Source organism: Gouania willdenowi, chromosome 16, assembly GCF_900634775.1.
Source record: "Gouania willdenowi chromosome 16, fGouWil2.1, whole genome shotgun sequence".
In the NCBI taxonomy this organism is placed as follows: Eukaryota; Metazoa; Chordata; class Actinopteri; order Blenniiformes; family Gobiesocidae; genus Gouania; species Gouania willdenowi.
This window is the reverse complement of record NC_041059.1, coordinates 31,451,330-31,463,445: the sequence shown is the minus strand read 5'-3', so window position 1 is coordinate 31,463,445 and position 12,116 is coordinate 31,451,330. Positions and strand designations below refer to the sequence as shown.

Sequence of the window (12,116 nt, the reverse complement as noted above, 5' to 3'; positions counted from 1 at the left end):
TTCATCAGTGACACGGCAAATGACAGTTCAATGTGGGCTTCAATCAGCTTATGGTATGCTGGCGCCCTCTAGCGGTGGTTGTGCGCACTACAGATACAACCTGCTCCATGCGTTGACAGCCACGGTGAGTGTCGGAGGTACCTCATGTCTTCGATGGGGGATATTCGGCTTGAGCTTCCACTTACAGCTGGCTTCTTCTCTCACCAAACATCCCCGTACGGGCCACCAAAATGTTGCGCCCTCCACTCCAACAGTGTGGGAGAGGTAAGGTGGTTGCTTTGGAACAAATAAATGGACAGAGAAGCAGTCGACTTCCAGCTTCCTCGTTGCTTTATTCCAAAGAGCACACACTTTTTTGCGCAGGCGCAAAGAACACACCGCTATGCACGTCAGAAGCAATCGATCTACAAACCATCAAACACTCAAATTGCAAATTACACAGTATTTACCCTATATTAGTAATATTTCAGCAATTCTAGGAATATGAAAGATATTCTTTTTTAACTCCAATTTACAAAGATTCTACTTTTATACCGCATAGAATATACTTACAAAGTAATTTGAATAATAATTCCAATACCTTACCATTTCCAATATTAACCATTTTCAACCATTTTTAACCTGTCACACACACGCACACACACGAGTGTGTCATACATGTCATTCAGTCACATTAAGAAAGGTTACGGTCATTATACAGGGTGTATTAAAGAATGAATAAATAATTGTTTTATCCTGTTCTTCTCCGTGTTATTATCACATTATAAAAAAGTTTAAAAATAGCAGGATTTAGTGCTGGTCGCGAACGGTCTTGAGGGAAAATCCTGAGTCCAGGCAGCCCGAGTCCGAGACAAGACCAAGTCAAAATGCTTCCGAGTCCGAGACGAGACCAAGACGTTTAAAATTTGGTCTCGAGACCAAGACCGGTCTCAACTACTACAACACTAGGTCTAGGTCAATGATTCAACATGAATTGTTCATAATTAATGAGTAAATTGATTGATAACCTTATTTATTTAAATTACTGTGGTTTCTCCCAGTCTGTGTTAAACTAAAACATTCCCTTTAATACAGTGTGACTATAGAAGGTGATTTTATGTGTCTAAAATAATACAGTGAGCAGGTTACACGTATTCTATCATTTTCTGTCTTTATTTGCATGTTTGGTGTTGAAGTAATCAAACGTAATCAGTTACATTACTTTAATATAGTGATACTTAGAGTAAGTTACTGATTCTATTTTTTAACAGGTAACTTGTAATTGTACCAAATTACTTTTTAAAAGTAACCCTCCCATCACTGTGTATAAGTCCCACCCCTAATATATATATTAGGGGTGGGACTTGATTTAAAAAAATAATCTAATTAACTTGGGTCTTTGTAATTAATAATTCAAATTAATCACATTTTAAGTGCATAACTATATTTGCAAAAATACAGTAAACTCAAACAATTTTAATGTCACAATTGTGGAAACATTTAACAAATCTAAGTAAAAGTGCCATTTCAATTACATTATGTACTTTTCACAGCAGTGTTGGCTTGAAATGGTAAAAAAAAAAACAAAAAAAAACCAAACAAATCAACATAGTGTTTTTTTTTTATTTTAATTCAAGTAAAATTTGAAATATAAACGGTAATTTGGCCTAAATCTCTTTGGAACTCCAAGTACTAAATAACAGTAGATAAACATTCGAGTGCAAAAAATAACACCCATCAGCCTCACAACACCTTCAGGCCTATTTCTTATTCTTCAACTCAGACAAACTAGCCAGTTAACATTATCAGAGCTCAAGGAGGATATTTTTGTCACTATGTGACCTGCAAGTGAGAACAGCCTCACACATGGGACAGAAGTGGCAGGGCTCGTCAGAAAGTTGCGGGCCAGGACAGACAGCTGTGGGTGGGTCTCTGCTGGACTGGACCACCACTGCAGAGGGCAGTTTGTTTCACTGATGGTGGATTCAGCTTTGTACAAAGTCAGGGCCCTGTTACACAGGGCTTCCTCATCTGAATCAGAGTCTGAAGACAAGGAAGAGAGAAGGAGGATCTTTTTCCTTGCTGGCTCCTGTTTTTTGGTGGTATCTTTACGCCGTTCCTGCAGCAGAGCTTCAAGGCTGATCCAAACTTCTTCTCTCTCTCCTCTTGAACGACACTTAAAATCCTTAAAGCATGGGTCGAGCACAGTAACCATCTTGAGCCATTTACAGTTGAGAGTAGCAACACGTTAGGACCAGCTCTGATGGTGTTAACATGACCAGCTTGTTCTTCTGTCTGAAGCAGCAACAACAGCCTCTTGATTCTTCAGTAGACAAGTGATCATTTGAAGCGTTGAATTCCACCTTGTGGAAACATCCAGTGTAAATGTCTCTCTTTCTTGCCTCAGTCTTGTTTGTTCTTCTGTATTAGCAGGGCTGTGTTTAAAGTGACCCACTATCTTGCTACATTTTGCTAATATCTCACTAAACCTACTATTGGAAAGGCTAACAGTGACAGTTCTCTGTAAGATGTGAGCATCTAAACATAGTGTCCATGAAAGGCACGAGCCAACCACTGGGAGCAATTTAGGGTTCAGTGTCTTGCTCAAGGACACTTTGAACACCCAACTTCTCAAACCGAAAATGGCCAATTTACCACTTTAGTCATGGTCGCCCCATATACCCATACACACAGACAGGACCGTGTGTGCTATAAGATAAATGAATAGGTTGATGTCCCATTAAATGTCATATAATGTTTAGAGGTATGTTAAATAAACCAAGTATTACATGTAACGGCAGTTCCATTACATTAACTGTATGGAAAGTCCTTGGCACATGCTCTCTGCCTTCATGTGTGATCGGTGCTCTCAAAAGACAAAATGCCATTCGATGTTTTGTGACAAGTCTTCACCCAATCAGAGACAAGTTGCTGAGTCGTCACTTGGGAAACTGCTGATGTGGTGTTCCTAACAGAAGGTGGTCTTAGGTCAAAGTCTCTCAGTGGCTCTGTTTGAACATACCTCGCGTTTAGGAATGGGATACTCAGAGTTTCCCTCATTTGAGCCCCAACATACTCAGAGTTTAAACATAACCCGTTTTATGGAATACGACTCAGGTGTTGCTCTCCCCTCTTTTAAAAGCTGTCGTTTTTCCTCGAAAGAAAGTTTCTCTATTGTCTCTACCACTGTCACCCTGCCGGTAGTATTATATTCAGCCCACTAGCTAGAGGGTGGAGCAGCAGCGGCCAAGCTGTATCAATTCACTAATGCACTCTGAACATATGTATAGCATTTAGCATAGCATGGTTACGTCCAAAGGCAGTGTAGAAAGCTGCCTGTTTACGTAAATGGTTGTCTTCTTGGGGAAATGACTGCGCATGAGCAAACACATAAAAACACGCTATGGGGCCAGAGGCAGAGCAGCAATGTGCTTTTGGGAGAGGGCGTGGCCTCCTCCTGCATTACAACAGAGTGAGACTGTGCCTTACCAGGAAATAGTGATGTCATTTAGGCTATGAAAAGCAAAAAATGCTGACACTTTCAAACTTATAGGTACTGTGGGCTATTGGAAATGGAAAAATAAATAATTTATAATTATATTATAAATTAAAAAAAAACATTTAAAAAATCTAAATATCAATCCACTCTTGGGTAGGCACTGGAGGGTAGCACTTGAAGTCTTGTACATTAGGCTGACATTACTCTGTCAATGTCTGTCATTAGCATGAATAAGGTGTCGTGAAGGCTGTCATTAAGTGTCGTTCTCTAAATTATGACACCTTTAGAGCTATGTTGGCACTTATCCTGCAGCCTTCTGCCAGAAATATTTATATTTTACTAAAACATGATTTGTTTTTGTCATTAAACCTAAAAAGAAGAGTTTTAAAAAGACTGGATGGTTATAACTTACAACACATCCATTCATTTTCTGACCCGCTAACTTACAGCACAGTGCAGATAAAATAATACAGAATAAATTTTAACAGCAGGCAGAGATCATTCACATTGTAATGTGATATTGTTTCTTTTTTTAGGATTTAAATGAAACATGATGCTGGAGTTAACATTAGGATGCACTGAAATGAATTTTTTTGGCTGAAACCGAAACACCGAAAAAAATTGTTAGGCAAAATATTCATCGTATTGCATTTTTGGCTCTGAATGTGTACTAATCACTTTCATTAAAACATTGCTATTGTATACTATAATATTAATGCTTCAAAAAGTAAATCAATTAAAAACATGAAATTATTATTTTTAGCACTGACATTCCAAAAATGCAAAATATAAAATAAAAAGTTAAACCTGACCCCACTCTTACATTAAATAATGTTGAAAGAGAGTCAAATTAAACAGGTTATCTAATTAAAACACATAGTATATGTGTAATAGTATAATATCTTGATGAAAATCAGCTTATTGGTTTTATTTATTATCCAAACATGTTGTTTAGATGCACACACTGAAAGTTCACAAAAAATACACGCACAACAATTAACAGTTAAATAAAAAGTAATGATATGAAAAAAAAAAAAAATAGTATTTTTGTATAATTAAATACATATGTGGTGTTTAATGAACCAACATAACATTTGTGTTTGTGTTTATTTATTAAATGACAAATTGACTTGATTTATATAGAGCTTTATCCCTACAATGAAATTCTCAAAGTACTTTGCATATCAGCTCATTCACCCATTCACACTCACATTCACACACCAATGGGACTAAACTGACTAAACCTCATCAAACCAACCCCCTATTATTCACAGAATGATGAAGAGCTGTTATTATTATTATTATTATTATTATTATTATTAATAATTAATAATAATAAAATTAAAAAAAATAAAAAAAAAAAAAAAAAAAATAATAATAATAATAATAATAATAATAATAATAATAACAAGATTTATATTTGACAAAGTGAAAGTATAGAATAAAATTATATAAGATTTTATTTTGTGAATATTCTTTTATTCATTATTGTTTTATTTTTTGTTCATCAATTACGAGACAATTCAGGCAACTCCATTTAAACTCCAAGCGACCACACCTGGGGTCAGTTGAAAAATGCGGGGGAACAAACGTGCCGAAATAAATAAATAAATAAATATATATATATATATATATATATATATATATATATAATAAATAAATACACGTAAACAAAAATAAAAAGGGAAAATGTTAGATTAAATACAAATAAATAAATATAAGTGGGGAAAAATACAAAAGTAAAAATATAATTTCAAATATAAATACATCATTGATTAAATGCATGCAAAAAAACCATTCAAAACAAAAAAAATATTGTTGAAAAATTCAATGAAATAGATTGATAAATAAAAGTGGAAATAAAAAAGAAAATACAAATATAATTTACATACCTTTTAACTTATATTTATTTAATCGTTTATTGTATACATATTAAACATTTTTATTTTTGTTTCTTTTATTAATTTATTTTTAATTTTGGCAGGTCGGTGGTGCGTTCAGAGTCCGTGGGAAACCGGGTGATTGCCATGACTTTTACGCAACAGACAGAACGTGAAAAGTGGTCACGTGCGTCGTAAAACTGAACGTTTCACCTTACGTAATTATTTTTAATTTTATGGTTCATATAAAACGTTAAGATAGTCATTATGTATGCATTGTTTACAAATAAAAACAAAAATAGACAGTGTATCTTGAAAAGTTTTTTTTTTAAGTTTTTACGTAAAGTTGCGTGACGTCGTCGCCATGGAAACGAGTTGGGATGCGGCATTTAAATTCACCTGCTGAACTTTAACGTTCTAAGCGAGGAGCGAGAGACGTTGAGGGGAGAGCTGTTAGCATCTGTGAGCACATTTGAGCATCTGTGAGCTGAGAAAGGAGAGAAAAACTCTACAAAACACTGAGAAAAGTCATCAGAAGACCTCTACACGACCAGAAGAAGAACTTCAGACCAGGACCAGAACTTCAAAAAAAGGACTTATAAGGCGACGAGACCAGAAAAGTGAACCATGGCCCTGCGCATGGCTAACGGTAAGACACGTTTGAATTATTCTCACCTGATAGGCCTTATTTCATCATTTTAGCACTGAAAAGTTTATGATTTATAATCTATAGGTCTGTCTAAATCAGGTTTAGGGCCTGAGACGTTTATGTTTTATATTATAGGCCGACAGAAAATGGTTTTAACATAACGGAAATCAAGAAATGCTGTTTTGTCATGTGTTACTTTGACTTTTGTAATAATTTTACTCTGATGTGACACTTTTAGTGAGCGTTTGGCCTGTTTCAACTGTTTTGTAGAGGTCTAATTATTTATTTAATAAAAAACAAAAAGTAGATTTATTTAAGTCCTGTACTGACTGAGGTAGATTTAATGTAAATTTGTACTTTAGTTCATAAATAATTTAAAGTCGAGTTTCACTTCATATTTTTCTAGATAAAATTGATACTGAACTATTTGTTTTGGTTTGTTTTTGAAGCAGCCAATGAGGTGGGTGAAATGTAGTTACCATGGATACTGTTTGCATTGTTTGTGCTTGAATATTTACTTCATTTATTTACATAGATACATACTTTATTTCCTACATTGACTACTTTCTTAAAATGTCTCCTTATTTAAATTTAAATGGCTTATTTTTCCTCCTCTTATTTAATTTGTTTTTCAAATTCCTTCTGTGGACAAGTGTTACAAATTAGCACACGTTAAAACAATTAAAAATTGTCCAATGTCATTGTGCTGTCCATATCAAAATATAAAATAAATAATCAATAAATCAATAAATAAAGTCCTTTTTAAAAAATAGCAGTGCTAAGCATTCATGAGAGTAATACAGTCATCACTGCACAAATTAAATGTTTATTCATGTTTTGTCTGTATATGTTGTTAAAGTTTATCACTACATAGTGCAATCTTTTTGCACAGCTATAAATGTTTTAATCTTCCAAGAAATAAACAAATACATTTATTTTTACTTTATTGTTATAATCATTGCCCTCCTGAAGGAAGGATAAACTAAACTTTATAAGGGGAATTAAAATGAATTGAATTGTTTATTTTTGAATATGCAAACAAATGAATTAAAATGGGGGAAAAAAAGAGCATAAATTTGAACATAAAACATCAAATACAGAAGTGTAACTTATAAACTCCTACTCCTTCTTCTAATCTAAACTAATGAATCACAATGACAATCGTCATTGCACTAAGACAGCATAAATGTAATATATATATATATATATACAATATGTATATAAGTGCATAGCATGTACATCACAAAATATCATCCCAAGTTGCCCGTTAAGCCCTTGAAAAACAAATTAAGAAAAATATAAGATGATGATAATAATAATAATAATACAATTTACCAAATACAAAAACAATAGAACAATAGTGTTTGTATATATATATATATATCTATATATACTCTTAATACTCAATGTTACTCAACATCTCCCTCCTCCCTGTACCTCTTAAAAATTGTTGTTCTACCTTCTTTTGAAATGTTTAATATTTGAACTCTGCTTTAACTTCATGGTGAACTTGTTAAATAGTGTCAACGCACTAACTGAAACAAAAACTTTGCCTAGTTTTACGAATTGGAGGTAATTTAATGTACATTTTCCCCTCATTATTGCTGAATAACTCCTGCATTTTCATCGCTAATTGTTTTTTTGTTTTTTTTTAGCTTTTAGTCTTGCTGTCTAACATTCTGCAAACAACAACAAAAATATTTGGTGTTTCTGTATGTGAGACCGTATAACAGTTTAAATATACATCTAAAGGAAGGTCCAAACATGTGTCAGTTAAAAAAGAGCTTTAAAAACTTTTACATTCATTTACAATGTAATGAAATAAATGTTTAAATATCACTGTTCGTTAAACATTTTTTTTGTTGTTTATTTCAGGTATGGGTCAGCCCGAGGGTTGGGTCCCTGGCTGGGCCGAACCCGAGGGTTGGGTCGCTGGTTGGGCCGAACCCGAGGGTTGGGTCTCTGGCTGGGCCGGGCCCGAGGGTTGGGTCTCTGGCTGGGCCGAACCCGAGGGTTGGGTCTCTGGCTGGGCCGAACCCGAGGGTTGGGTCGCAGGCTGGGCCGAGCCCGAGGGTTGGGTCTCTGGCTGGGCCGGGCCCGAGGGTTGGGTCTCTGGCTGGGCCGAACCCGAGGGTTGGGTCTCTGGCTGGGCCGAACCCGAGGGTTGGGTCGCTGGCTGGGCCGAACCCGAGGGTTGGGTCGCTGGCTGGGCCGAGCCCGAGGGTTCAGTCGCAGGCCGGGCCGAGCCCGAGGGTTCGGTTGCAGGCCAGACCGACCCTCCGGTTTTGTTTCCACCCTGGACAGACCCTCGCTGGTCCGACCCTCCGGGCTCGGATCTAGGCTTGGATCCAGGCTGGACCGACCCTCGCTGGGCTGACCCTCTGGGTTTAGACCCAGGCTGGGCCACAGGTAAGTTCTGAGAAACCTCCATCATTCGGCTCTGACTGTCGGTGTGAGTCTGTCACCAAGAGGCCTTGGTGAGGTGACAGTTCTGACTCATCTTAGAGTCTTCTGTTTCTTGTTTTTCTAGATGAGTTCCTTGTTTAAATGTGTCTTTCACAGCTAGTCCTTGCATCTGGCTGGATGAGTTTAGCCTTTGGTTACATTCACGCCAAGGCTTGTGTTTATAATATCACCCTTTTGTAAATAGTTAATTTAGGTGATTAATCACAGCTGGCCTTAGCATCTTGCGAGGCTTCTGATGTCCCGGGCAACGTCTGGCACCTGGACCTTTTTAGATTGTAGATTTAATTTTTGGTTTCTTTATGACGGGCCACAGAGGGCGTGATTCTCCCGTCACTCTCGTAAACAGGTATGTATGTTTAGGTATAGTTAGGTTGTTAAGAGTTTAGAGATTACGTTTTTATTCCAAGCATGTTTGAGACACAAGAGGCATCAGCAGAGGATGAAGACTTCTATCAGTCAAAACTATGTAAGTAAATCGTCTCGTTTACACAGAAAGACACTCAACACTTTTTTTAATTGTAAAAATACTGCCATTGGTAGAAAAAAAAGAAACAGATGTTCCTTTACACTAAAACCTGTAAATTGTCCACCACAGTGTCCCACAATCAGCCCCAGGAGGAGACGCCAGCAGAGGAAAGAAACAATATTAACCAAAACAATGTAAGTAAAACCTCTCAATTACACAGAAAGACACTGGACACGTTTATTGTAAAAAATGACATTACTTTATCATGCCTGTAAAATGTTGGACTTGAACACCAGAATTCACTGATTGAGAACAAGGAAGATGGAAGAGTACCATCATCTACCAATGGAGGAGGAGGAGGAGGAGAAAAATGCGGGAGCACCAGCATCCAAAAGTGTCCCACAATCAGCCCCAGGAGGAGATATCAGCAGAGGAAAGAAACAATATTAACCAAAACAATGTAAGCAAAACCTCTCATTTACACAGAAAGACACTGATCATATGTTTAATATATAAATAGACGTCACATTTAACTAATGCCTGTAAAATGTCGGAGAGGAACGCCAACATCCACTGATGGAGGAGAAGAAAGATGGAGGACGGGAGTGCCAGCATCTACCAATGGAGGAGAAGAAATACTTTTATTAACCAAAACAATGTAAGTCAAACCTCTCGTTTACACAGAAAGACACTGGACACGTTTATTGTAAAAAATGACTTTCTAATAATGCTTGTAAAATATTGGACTTGAACACCAGAATTCACTGATTGAAAACAAGGAAGATGGAAGAGTACCATCATCTACCAATGGAGGAGGAGGAGGAGGAGAAAAATGGGGGAGCACCAGCATCCAAAAGTGTCCCACAATCAGCCCCAGGAGGAGATATCAGCAGAGGAAAGAAAGACTATTAACCAAAACAATGTAAGTAAAACACTGATCACATGTTTAATGTATAAATAGACGTCACGTTTTACTAACGCCTGTAAAATGTTGGAGAGGAACGCCAACATCCACTGATGGAGGAGAAGAAAGATGGAGGACGGGAGTGCCAGCATCTACCAATGGAGGAGAAGAAATACTTTTATTAACCAAAACAATGTAAGTAAAACCTCTCATTTACACATAAAGACACTGATCACATATTTAATGTATAAATAGAAGTCACGTTTTACTAACACCTGTAAAATGTTGGACTTGACCACCAGCATCCACTGATGGAGGAGAAGAAAGATGGAGGACAGGAGCACAGAAACATCAGCACAAGACGGAGATGAAGAAAGACTTCTATCAATCAACCAAAAACAATGTAAGCAAAGCCTCTTGTTTGAACACACATTTAATATAAAAATAGGTGTTAATTACTGTACTAGTGCCTGTAAAACATCTTGTGTGTGATTACAGATTCACTTCAGAGGAGAATCAGACTGTTCCAGATGTTCATCACCACAGCACAGAATGAGACAGCAGTAGTAGTAGTAGTGTTTACTCTGACTGCTTTCATTTCAACTATAAATAAATAAAAAATAATATCTTAAGAAATCAAACTTGGTGAAATGCTTTGTGTGCTTTTAAGTGTTGTGTTCAAGACCACACTATCCAAGACCAAGACTTGCCCGAGACAATTTAAAAAAATCTATAAATAAATAAAACTATGACAAGGTTCGATAGTAAAATAACATTCTCTCTTTAATTTTAGTTTATTTTAAATACATTTGACGGACAAAAAAGGTGCCTGCAAAAAATTAACTAAAATATTGTAACTACTACTGCTACTGATAAATCCACAATTATTCTACATATTTGAAAACAAGATTTTTTTATGTCAGCTGAATGTACAGCAAGTGTTTAAAAGTATTTCTGCCAAGAAATAATGATTCTCGATTCTGATTTTTTCAGTTGTGCAGGTCAACAGGTCACAGATTTCACATGATAATTTTTTAGTTTGAAAAAGCCTTTACACAGGTTATTTTTATTAATTCACTCAGTTGATATAGTTTAATTTGGTTGCTGTAATGTAACTAGGATATTCAATTAACAAAGGTTTCCAGCTGTAACTGTAAAAGTGAAACTTTCTGAAATAAAACTACAAACAAGTTGTCAACAGTCTAAAAAACATAGAGCTACAGCCCAGGTAGATGTGAAACCAAATAATTGTTGAGAATTATTATTATTATTCTGGATACAGTGGAAACAGAAACTATAAAAAATTATATTGTGAACCTGTTTATATTGTGGGGAACATATTAAATACATAAATGTAATTGGAGTCTAAAGCCACAAAAAACACCACTTTAAAAAGAAAATGGACTAATATAAGACCTCTTTACAGTTATTTGAGTCATTTTGGCTTGTGCAACTTGTGGTGATGACGCGCTGGTGACGACATAATCCAAGATGGCGGCGGCCCGGACTACAGCCGACACTATGTAATAAAAGCCTTAAAAAACATGGATATAATGAAAAGAGTGGATGGACAGAGGCATAAACATGACACACACGGACTTATTAAACACTAGGACCCAGAGGTGGAGTAAATGCGTCCCCCGTACTGCATTCACAGGCTGTAATATCACCAGTTTATCATTTTACCAGTTGTTAGAGCTACTGTCTTTACCAGGGAGATAATATTTATTACTGGTGATTGTTTTCTGGAGTTTTACTGGGAATTAGGGATGGTTGTGGTCATTATACGGGGTGGATTAAAGAATGAATAAAAGATTGTTTTATCCCATTCTTCTCCGTGTTATTATCACATTATAAAAAAGTTTTAAAATAGAAGGAGTTAGTGCTGGTCTCGAACGGTCTTGAGAGAAAATCCCGAGTCCGAGACAAGACCGAGACCTTTAAAATTTGACCGGTCTCGACTACCACAACACTATCAGATAGGAGTGCATCCATGGCATAAATGGAGTTTAACTAGAATTTACTATTATGACTAAGTCCATGTAACTATGACCACTTTACCATTCACTGAGTTAACGTTACTTGATTTCTGAGAAGTAAAACGTGCTGTGTCGGAGCTCTGAGCTGTGTTTCAAGGGGTCGATCCCACATCCCATAAGACATTTCCTGCCAATGTGATTACATACTTATATCTAATCATATGGTAAATGTAATGTCCAAGATATACGTTTTTCATATAACCTTTAAAAAATAAAGAATAAAAAAAGAACGTA

General features: G+C 36.3%; 2 long non-coding RNA genes across 4 annotated transcripts in view; both read left to right on the top strand.

Annotated features, from left to right (window-relative positions):
• LOC114478192 (uncharacterized) overlaps nt 1–9,356 on the top strand; it is a 42,866-nt gene extending 33,510 nt beyond the window's left edge. For both annotated transcript variants that reach the window (XR_003675824.1, XR_003675823.1), the window contains one exon: nt 9,236–9,356. This is a non-coding gene — a long non-coding RNA (uncharacterized LOC114478192). The remainder of the gene's footprint in view (nt 1–9,235) is intronic.
• A 183-nt stretch (nt 9,357–9,539) lies between these two features.
• Nucleotides 9,540–10,469, top strand: LOC114478191 (uncharacterized). 2 transcript variants are annotated; one of them, XR_003675821.1, is made up of 3 exons: nt 9,540–9,597; nt 10,146–10,246; nt 10,342–10,469. It is a non-coding gene; the product is annotated as an uncharacterized LOC114478191 (long non-coding RNA). The 2 variants fall into 2 exon arrangements; XR_003675822.1 differs by lacking the exon at nt 9,540–9,597 and adding an exon at nt 9,721–9,861.
• Nucleotides 10,470–12,116: the final 1,647 nt, after the last annotated feature.